This window comes from Mastomys coucha, unplaced genomic scaffold (assembly GCF_008632895.1).
Source record: "Mastomys coucha isolate ucsf_1 unplaced genomic scaffold, UCSF_Mcou_1 pScaffold23, whole genome shotgun sequence".
Taxonomy (NCBI): Eukaryota; Metazoa; Chordata; class Mammalia; order Rodentia; family Muridae; genus Mastomys; species Mastomys coucha.
This window is the reverse complement of record NW_022196906.1, coordinates 22,956,009-22,967,140: the sequence shown is the minus strand read 5'-3', so window position 1 is coordinate 22,967,140 and position 11,132 is coordinate 22,956,009.

The window sequence follows — 11,132 nt, the reverse complement described above, 5'->3', positions numbered from 1 at the left end:
GGGTGCAGGAACCAAAGACTGGGAATTGGAACAGTTCTTTTCAATGCCCTGTTTCCCAAAGTTCATACTTTTTTGCACCCTCAGCTTTAAGAATTCCAATTTTAGAGGGTATGAAGAATTAGAGAATTTTGCTAGAGTAAGTCCAATGTCCCACTGAATAAGGTGCAATGGTCATCCTGTTCATTTAGGTTCCTCATGTAAGTGCTTACACAGGAAAGAAGTTAATAGCTATGTTTGGGTTAATTGGCCTTGTTTACATGAGGAACTAGAGTTGGTTCTACATAATAAAGATAAATGAGTTGGCTACTTCATTGAGATATCACTTGGAATTCCCATGCTTGATAATAACTGTTAATGAGCAATTATAAAAAAAATGCAACCCAATGAGTGTAAGAAAAATAATGGCTTACATGCCAGGAGAAGCAGAACCTTGCTCATTCTCCTATACACTCAACCCTGGCCAGTATATGAGTCATGGCCCATATTTGTTGGTAAAGGAAAATAAGGACCTCATCTGTAGGCTTGGGACCAGCTGCTTGGTAACTTCTCTACATCAGTCATCTTTTTTGACTAAATATACAAGGAATTCTCAAGTGGCTGTAGACTTAAGGGGCTCTCCTCAAGTGATTGGGTGTGTGCCCTGACTTCCTACTTTCTGGGAAGAGATATAAAGCTGTCTCTTATATCATACATATACAAGCACACACACACACACACACACACACACACACACTTTTATGCCTCTGCTCAGTTCCAATCTAACCCACTACCCTCATTCAGGTTGCTCTGAAATGAAACTTAGGAGATTTCATTCATTACTTTCTCCACCAAAGAGAAAACCAAAGTACAAAAGCTTGGATGCATAGGGAGGTGGGAGGATATGGGAAGAGTTGGAAAAAGGGAAAACATGATCAAAATGTATAAAAAAAACTTTAAATAAAAAAAAATATGAAAGATGCTAGGTTATCTCTGCCAATGAAATGAACCAATTCAAGACAAGTATATAGGCAGGTTTATTGGGAACAGCTTTAGGGTAGGTTTAATGGTCCCAGAGAACCGGGCCAGGGAAGTCACCAGCCCAAGGGAGATAGAAGGGAGGAGAAAAGAATGAGAAAAAGTACAAGTGCAGATAGACAGAGAGTTATGTGTGGGGAAGGGGAAAATCAGAATGTCTGTAGGGACTGAGGGATTCTGGGAGAACACTGAAGCCAGATCGGCTTCGATATGTTAAATATGCCCTTCAGCTGCTTGTCCATGCTCTGAAAACCAACAGATACCCTTCTATTTTTAGTATTTATGATCCAATGATTTCCCAGCCCACCTTAGCAAATCAACTAGATATGCTTATCAGGTGTGATGATTTGCATAAAAGCAGCCCCTATAGGCTCATATATTTGAATGCTTAGTCACCAGGTAGTATAGTGGCACTACTTAAAAGGATTGGAGGGATTAAGGGGCATGGCCTCTTATTAGTGAGTATATACCATGCACTTCCCGAGAAGGGCAATCGTATAGGAGGACCAGCAGTCTCTCAAACACTGAACTAACAAACAGACAACATACATCAGCTGATATGAGGTCCCAGACACATAAAAGAGAGGAATTCCGGGTCTGTGTTCATTCAGAGATGATGCACCTAACCCTCAAGAGACTGGAGACCCCATGGAGTTAGAGTTCAGGTGGGGTGGGGGTGGGGGCATCCATGTGAAGACAAGGGTTAGGGAGGGGGTATGGGATGTGGAGCAGTTGGAAAGTGCATTGGGGGGGGGGCGGGCAATGGAATATGGAGTGTAAAAAGATAAATTAATTTATAAAATAAAAAGTAAATTTGCTAACTTCCCTAGTAGCAGTCCTGTTTCAGCATCAACATTGGTGTAAGCAGGGTTTCTTTATATGGGTGAAAGAGACACTATGCCATGTTTCAGTTGTCATGCTGCAGGCAGTAGATAGAAGGCAGTATGGGGACTCAGCTGTTGGAAGACACAGGAGAATATCCACAAAATGCAGATTTATCAATGGTTCTTATTTTGAAAATGGTGCCGCACAGTCCTAGTATCCAAAATGGCCAGTAGAAATCTGAAAACTGTGTGGGAAACAGAAATTAAAAAAAAAAAAAAAAAAAAAAAAAAAAAAAAAAAAGACTTGGTCTTGATGGTGGAAGTGTGTCACTGCAGTTGTCTTTTGTGGTTACAAATGCCCACAAAAAGCATAGAGTTCTCTCTCTCTGCCTGCACATCAGGATTTAGCTTTCAGCTACTGCTCCAGCACCATGCCCACCACCCTGCCTGTGCCATGAAGAAAATGGACCTAACATCTGAAGCTATAAGCAAGCCCCCAATTAAAAGTATTCTTTTGTAAGAGTTGCCCTGGTTATGGTGTCCCTTCAGAGCAATACAGCAGTAGCTAAGACTTTTGGCATATATGTATAATCCTGAAAACTCAAGGCTCTAGGTATCTTGATTATTTCATCTCTGAATTCTATTTTCCACAACTCAAGCTTGCCTCCTTTCCAGATTCTCTTACATCCAAAATATACTCCTACCTTTACTCCTATGAACGTGACCCGGAGCAATTCTCTCTCTAAGATCTTTGTTTGCTGTTTTGCTCTACTCCACTTCTACCCCTACCTCCATTCTGATATCTGCACATCACAGCTCCTGTTCTGCCTCTTCATAGCACCATCATTGACTGACGAAGCTTCATATACTCACTTGAAAGCTTTATGTGCCCCTCGCTAAGTCCATGCTGTCTGGAAGAATGTTTTGTTCATCGTTAAATCACTGGAAACTTGAAAGGGTACTTGGATCACCATTAGCATTCAATAAGCATTTAATGAATGAATAGCTGACAAACGAAACGACCTAATTCTTCTTTACCATCAATGCTCTCTTGCTTCCTTATTTATTTAAGCCACCTGTTCTTCTTTATATGTTCTTAATTTTCCACCTTAGCAATTTTTGGTTTCTCTTTTACTTTAAACATTGCAGTTCTGGAATTTTCTCTTCTGTTTTAAAGTTCTGAGAAGAACTCCTCTTTACAGCTTACTCCTTCTGTGAGATGTTCTGTATATACTAGAAACTGTAGAGACAGCAATAAAAGGTGGTCTGCTAGTTGTCTGTGCCAAGTTGTTAGGGATTTTGTATGTATTAAACTGGTATTATTTATACAAAACTTGGAGTCTTGTGTAATACCACAACCTGTCACTGGAGTTTTTCTCCTGTGATCAAGAAGGAACTACCATTTTCTTCTGTGACCAGGAAATAAAGGACTTTTTTTTTTTTGGCTAGGTGATCAAATTGCATAGGCATTTTAATTCCTATTTGGAGCAGATTCAAAGCAACCTATGCACAGGTTGATCTGCATCCCACTAAGGCGGTAAGATACATACTAGGCACAATATATCCTGTCCTTTTTGTCATCATCCATTCTGTGACTTCCTTTTTTTAAATTTTCTAATTGTGTTGTATATGTTGTCCATTGTGTGTGCATGCATGTATATGTGTAGCAATGTGGAGAATTGAAATTGACATTGAGAATCATTTGCAATCTCATCCTCTTTCCTACATTATTCATTGAGGCAGGCTGTATTAGTCAAACCCAGAGCTTACAGGTGTGGCTAGTCTCACTAACCAGCTTTCTCTGAAAATCTCTGTCTCTGTCTTCTGAGTCTGGGCTGCCACACCAACCCAGCATTTCCTGTGGGGCTGGAAGATTAGAACTCTATTCCTCACACTATAGGGCAAGAACTTTGATCATGGAGCCATCTCTTCAGTCCCAGTATCTTCATGATTTTCTGGGTCTCATCAGTGTCTCTGGAAAGTTTGGTTAGTCGCTTCTGAATCTCCAGTTCCATCTACATATTTTAATTAATTTCTTCCCCAGAAATGTTTTATTTAACCTTTAAGGTGTTTGACACAGACAGTGGCATTCACTTTTTCCTGTTACTTCAGAAGAGTCCTGACTAGAAATATCCAAGTTCATTTAAAAATGTCTCAGATATCATCATGGACCATTTCATAATATATGTTTTTATCATGATGGTTGGGAGTGTGGTTTATTATGGGAGATTGTGGTGAGACTCTAAAGAGGCAATTAGTGTTGGGGAAAATGTTCAGCCATCAAAAGAAGTAATGGATGATGTATTAGATATTTTAGCAGATGGAGTAAGTCACCACAATGGCCATTTAAAGAAGTACACATATACTCTGTTGCAATTCTGAAGGCAAGAGGTCAGCATCAGACGTCACTGGGCTGAAGTCATGACATCTTCTAGGTCCCATGTCCTTGAAGAATATAAAGGAGTATTGAACCTATGCCTCTTCTAGGACCCATAGAATGACTTATGGCTAGCCCATTTCTGTCTTCTAGTCAGAATCTCATATTCTTGCTGTGTGTCATTCCCTCTGGCTACCTCTCAAAAAGTATCATGGGCTGAATGACTCAACCAAAATCCATGTGGAAATTTCACTTCCAGTTTGGGTCTTGAGAGGCAAGATTAGGTAGGACCTCTGTGAGGCAATTAGGAAAGAGGACCTTGCTCTCAGGAATGGCTTTATCTGCTTGAAAGTGGATCTCTTAAGTCAATTTGATAGTGCCCTCCTTCTTGGTTGTGGTTGTCTTTTCATGTGACATGTATCTCTTCTGGTCCCTACAGAGATTACTCAACAATAAAAATGGCCTCATCAAATGTGGACCTTGACTTTGAGTCTCTAAGACCCCAGAACCATGAGCTGAATATACCTTTATTCTTTACAAATAATCAATTATAATTTATTCTCCTTTAATAATAAAAAAAATGGACCAAGACATAAGAGTTCATATAACTGAATAACAAAGAAAAATCTATGACTTCATTTGGAACTTCTACTTTATTTTCTTTCCTTTTATTTACTTGTTTATTTTACTTTTTAAAATAGGGGTCACCAATTGAAGTTATTAGGGCATGGAGTTTGGTTTTTTTTTAACAAACTGTTTTTGTTGTTGTTGTTGTTTTTGTTTTGTTTTGTTTTGTTTTGTTTTTAGCTTACTGCAAGAGGTAATGATGAATTTTAAACAAAAACAGTGCTACCCAAAATAGAGAATGCAGAAATGAAGGGTCTCATATAAGCCAAGACCAGTAAGAAAGATTTACATAGAAGAGAAAAACACAAATCTAGTCACAAGTGAGATTCATAGTTCTCAACTGACTCTATCCTAGGAGAATTCTGGATGGAAGACTCAGTACAGGGAAGATGATTGAGCCTCAATAACTCTCAGTGTAGTTTAATCAATTTTAAAGAACACTCTTTACTGGTGGAGTTACAACAGCCAACTTGTGCAGGACTTCTGTCATGTTCTCCCCCTTCAGCATCCCAGGGGTACAACAACCCACAGATCCTGAGAACTAGGTCATACAAAGATCAATTCTTTCATTTCAAGTTCACCAGGGTCATGCTGAGGTCAATAGAGGCTCCTCAAAACCACAGGAGGCATTTTCTTTTGGGGAGACTATATTTCCTTAAGCTGGAGAGGAGTGAGAGGAAGACCCTGGAGGTCACATATACAGGGACAAGATCATGCAAAGTTCAAGAAACAAAACAGCTTTCAGGGTCAAGAAAATTTGTCAGAGTTCATGTGTGCCAAGGCAGTGTTCTGAGTTTAGGCTGGTTTTCTCCTCCAAATTAAGCAGACCAGGAAATACTCTTTGAAGACAAAAGAGAGGAATTTTCAGAAAAAAAATGTAAAATTACTTAAGATGTAATTTAAAAATTGGGTGATCTTTATTTAAAGTCTTGGAAGTTGTTATTATTGTATGCCGTGTGGCGGTGGGAGAAAGCAGCATATGCCACAGCACATATGTGAGGTCAGAGGACAACTGTGTGAAGTTGGGTCTTGCCTTTATGTGGGTTTTCCGGAATCAAGTTTAAAGCACCAGGCTTGCTTGGCAGATGCCTTTTCTTGCTGAGACATCCTGCTAGCCCTAGGCAACCTACATTTTAGAAGGAAGGTTTCTGGGTATGTGCCCAGGAATGGTATTGCTGGGTCCTCAGGTGGTACTATGTCCAATTTTCTGAGGAACCTCCAAACTGATTTCCAGAGGGTTTGTACCAGCTTGCAGTCCCACCAGCAAAGGAGAAATGCTCTCTTTCTCCACATCCTCACCAGCATCTGCTATCACCTGAGTTTTTGATCTTAGCCATTCTGACTGGTGTGAGGTGGAATCTCAGGGTTGTTTTGATTTGCATTTCCCTGATGACTAAGGATGTTGAACATTTCTTTAGGTACTTCTCAACCATTCTGTATTCCTCAGTTGATAATTCTTTGTTTAGCTCTGTACCCCATTTTTAATAGGGTTAATTGGTTCTCTGGAGTCTAACTTCTTGAGTTCTTTGTATATATTGGATATTAGCCCTCTATCAGATATAGGATTGGTAAAGATTTTTTCCCAATCTGTTGGTTGCCATTTTGTCCTATTGACAGTATGTTTTGCCTTACAGAAGCTTTGTAATTTTATGAAGTCCCATTTGTCAATTCTGAATCTTAGAGCATAAGCTATAGGTGTTCTGTTCAGGAAATTTTCCCCTGTGCCCATGTGCTTAAGGCTCTTCCCCACTTTCTTTTCTATTAGTTTCAGTGTATCTGGTTTTATGTGGAGGCCCTTGATCCACTTGGACTTGAGCTTTGTACAAAGAGATAAGAATGGGTCAATCTGCACTCTTCCACATGCTAACTGCCAGTTGAGCCAGCACTATTTGTTAAAAATGCTGTCTTTTTTCCACTGACTAGTTATAGATTGTTTGTCAAAGATCAAGTGACCACATGTATTTGAGTTCATGTAATAAGGACACTTGCTCCACTATATTCATAGCAGCCTTATTTATAATAGGCAGAAGTTGGAAAGAACCCAGATGTCCCTCAACAGAGGAATGGATACAGAAAATGTGGTACACAATGGAGTACTACTCAGCTACTAAAAGCAATGAATTCATGAAATTCTTAGGCAAATGGATGGAACTAGAAAATATCATCCTGTGTAAGGTAACCCAATCACAAAAGAACACACATGGTATGCACTCACTGATAAGTGGACATTAGTCCAGATGCTCAGAATACCCAAGATGCAATTCTCAAACCACATGAAGCTCAAGAAGAAGGAAGACTGAAGTATGGACACTTCCACTCTTCTTAGAATGGGGAACAAAATACCCATGGGAGAAGTTACAGAGACAAAGTGTGGAGCAGATACTGAAGGAAAGATCATACAGAGACTGCCCCACCTGAGGATCCATCCCATATACAGTCACCAAATCTAGACAGTATTGTGGATGTCAACAAGTGCTTGCTGAGAGAAGCCTGTTTTAGCTGTCTCCTGAGAGTCCCTACTAGTGCCTGACAAATACAGAGATGGAGGCTCACAGCCAACTATTGGACTGAGCCCAGGTTCCAAATGAAGGAGCTAGAGAAAGGACTCAAGGGGCTGGAGGGTTTTGCAGCTCCATAGGAGGAACAACAATATAAACTAACCAGTACCTCCAGAGCTCCCAGGGACAAAACCACCAACCAAACTGTACACATAGTGGGACTCATGGCTCCAGATGCATATATAGCAGAGGATGGCCTTATTAGTCATCAGTGGGAGGAGAGGCCCTTGGTCCTGTGAAGGCTCTATGCCCTAGAGTATGGAAATTCCAGCACCAGGAAGCAGGAGTGGGTACTTGGGTGAGCAGGAGAAGGGGGTTTGGGATAGGGGCTTTCCGGGGAAAACCAGGAAAGGGGATAACATTTGAAATGTAAATAAAGAAAATATCTAATAAACAAACAAACAAACAAACGAGAAAAAAAGAAGTAAGGTTTCAAATAACTCAACTCCTTTCTTCTCTTAACATGGAAAAACTAGTAATGAGTCTGTGGTCTGTGAAGAAAATCCTAATTTCTCAGCACTCTCTGGTAATGCATCCCATCCCATGGGCTAAATGTCCAAAACAATTGTAAATCAACTTCAGAACAGCAAACCTATTGGTCATTTTCATATTTAAAGGTATCTTCAATCCTTCAATCCAGTAGACTTATCCTCACTCAAATAATTAAGATCTAAGGGCAAACATTTCATCCTTTCCTTCTTCCCTCCTTTTTGTTTTTCTCTCTTACTCCTTCCATCTTTCTCTTTCCTTCCTACTTTCCTTAACTGAGAGGCAATAAAATATTTTGTACATTTATGAAATAGACTATAATGTTTTGGTACATTTGTACATTGAGTAATGAACTAGTCAGGTTATTTAGTTTGTTTATCCCTTACATCTTTGTCATGAGACCATGCCACACCCTTTTCTAATTATTTTGTATATCATTAGCCATAACCATTTCATAGTGTTTCCTATCTAGCTATTAGTCTGTACTGGCAACCAATCCCTAACCCTTCCTGTCCTTTACCAAACATTAATTTGCTCAGTACTACTATGAGCATGGCCTTTTTTAGATTCTAAATGTGAGAGACATCAGGTGGCATTTGCCTTTTTGTGCCTGGCTTGTTTCATTTAATATAGTGTTCTCTTGGTCAACATAGAGCACCTCTGAGAACAGAGGGACATCTGAGAAGAGACCCAAGTTGTGAGCTTTTCTTAGCTTCAGACAAGGTGAGGGGAAACAGCTTCAGATGTCCACTATGTGCTAAGCATATTCAGTTTTGTTTCCTTGATGCTTTCTCATCCACACTGTGGGCAGTAGGGTGCTCACATTCTACAAATGCATGAAGGAAACTGTGGTGCTTTGAATGAAAATGGCTCCCATAAACCCATGGGAAGTGGTACTATTAGGAGGTGTGGCCTTGTTGGAGAAAGTGTGTCACTAAGAGGGGGCTTTGAGGTTTCAGATGATCAAGTCAAACCCAGTGGCTTTTTTTCTCTTTTTCTGCTGCCTACTAATCTGGTTATCGAACTCTCAGCTTCTTTTCCAACATCATCTTGGCCTGCTTGTCATGGTGATTCCCACCATGATAATAGACTAAATCTTTTAACTGTAAGCCAGCCCCAATTAAATGTCTTCCTTTATAAGGGTTGCTGTGGTCATGATGTCTCTTCACAGCAATAAAAGCCTAACTAAAACAGAGACCTAGCTGTTGGCCATATGGGTGACAAGAAGTCCAGTTAGGTCTCATATTCATAAGTCAAATGGTAACCTTGTTGGTGGAGGACACTGAGGATTAGGGGTGGAGGTAAAATGGGGTGCCCTTGACTGTATGCATTTTAGTTGCCCCAGGGCTAGGAAAATGGTTATTAAGATGTTCTTGCCTCATTCCTCTGCTAGGGTAGTCTTGTAAGATATTTGGTCATACTGTAAACTCTGAGATTATGGTATTTTCTCGAAAACCCCTGGTTTTAGCTGTGGTGTGTCTCAGCCTTAGCACAAACCTTTAATCCAAGTGCTTTCTGCTTGAATATTGTGAATGGGATTAACTAAAGTTAACCATATGTCAAGAGACAGGGAAAATGACCAGTTGATAGGAAGTGAACATAAGATTATTAAAACATACACACAAATACACAAATACACACACACATATACACACATACACACAGTTAGTGGGAGTCAGGAGGATAGACAGAGAGATACACAGGAAGTAGAATGGAGGAACACTGAGTTTGAAGGAAGCCGAAGTAAAGACTGCAGGCCAGAGGGCAGGCATTCCTGGTGGGAACTCAGGTAAGGAGGAAGGCCATCTGGGTGCTTTTTTTGCTCTGTCAGCGAGCAGACATTCACCCCAGCCATCTGGTTCCGGAGCCTTCACTGGTAAAATCAAAGGGGGTAGGTCTGTACCCAATGTTTTCTGACATTCTGGTTCTAGCAATATCATTCTGTGTTCCCATGATACGGTTTGAACTGTCCTGTGGGCCTACTGGGCTTGTTAGGCATAAAGCCTTATCTTACTTTGTTGGGTCTTTGTACTTACCACAGGGCTGTTTGCAAATAAGGGGCAGGAAAGTTCTGTCAGTTCAGTCAGTGGTCAAGAAAAGAAAGACTGGGTTGCATCCTTCCAACAGTGATAAAAGCTCCCTGTGGATTCCAGCACCCAGCCAAGCATTTGCAGGGAATTTTTTTGTCATTAATTCTTGTACAACTCCATGGGACTCAGTGATGATTACTATCAATTAACAGATAAGGAAACTGAGGCTCACAAAAGTAAAATAGTCTGCCTAGTGTTTCCTGGAGACCGGTGATCTTGGGACAACTGTGTGCCTGTCACTCAACACAATATTCATCCTTCTTCTGCATCACACCTACTGAATAGCCTTTTCCTGTCAGAACTAGCAAGGGAAAACATGGTTTTGTACAATAGGAGCTTAGGATAAGGAAGAGAAAGAGAAATGTCTTGGGACATTTTAAAAAGACAGCATGTTCAATGCCAGTAGGTAAAGGGCCAAGTGATCAACACACAAGGGAGCCACAGGGATTCAGTGGAATCCAGGGTAAGTGGGGTTAATCAGGGAAGGACACATTTCCTAAAGGAGATGAAGCGAGCAGAGGCAACAGGCCTGCAATGCAGACCTGCTCACTGAGCAGCTTGCTATGATCACTTGGAAGTGGGTGTAATTAAGTCCTTCCCAAGCAGCTGCAGAGAGAGCCAGTTGCTGGGGCTGCAGGCAGTGTATTGCTAGTGCCCTCCTGTGCACAAAGGAAGAACTGAGGAGTCAATGGGCATACAGGGTGGCACTGCAGCTCCCTATACACCTCACCAGAGATGTGTGCTTTGGTCGGTTTTGACTCTGCCAACCTCTGTATTTTGAAGCAGCCCCTTTAGTTTAAAATTGCCCTTCCCATGTCCCCTGCTGCAGGAAGGGACACGTCTATTCCTGGGGTCAATTTCTCTGTTTTCTTTCCTATATCTTTTTCTTCCCTGGAGTGGCTGTGTATGGAGAGAGCTGGAGAATCCTCTCCTGAGTACAGATAGCAGAGTCTTCCCTCCCTATTGAGAGTAGAATTTATTATATAACTATACCATGAGGGTACCATGAGAGGACTGAGTGGGACCAGGTAGAAGTGGTGTCAAAGCTGGAGTTTTACCCCTTTGTTTTAGAGACATTTTGTACTCAGGATTTCTCTTTCTCCCTTTGAAAAATGAGTATTAAAGGGGGAACCAAATACCCACGGAAGGAGTT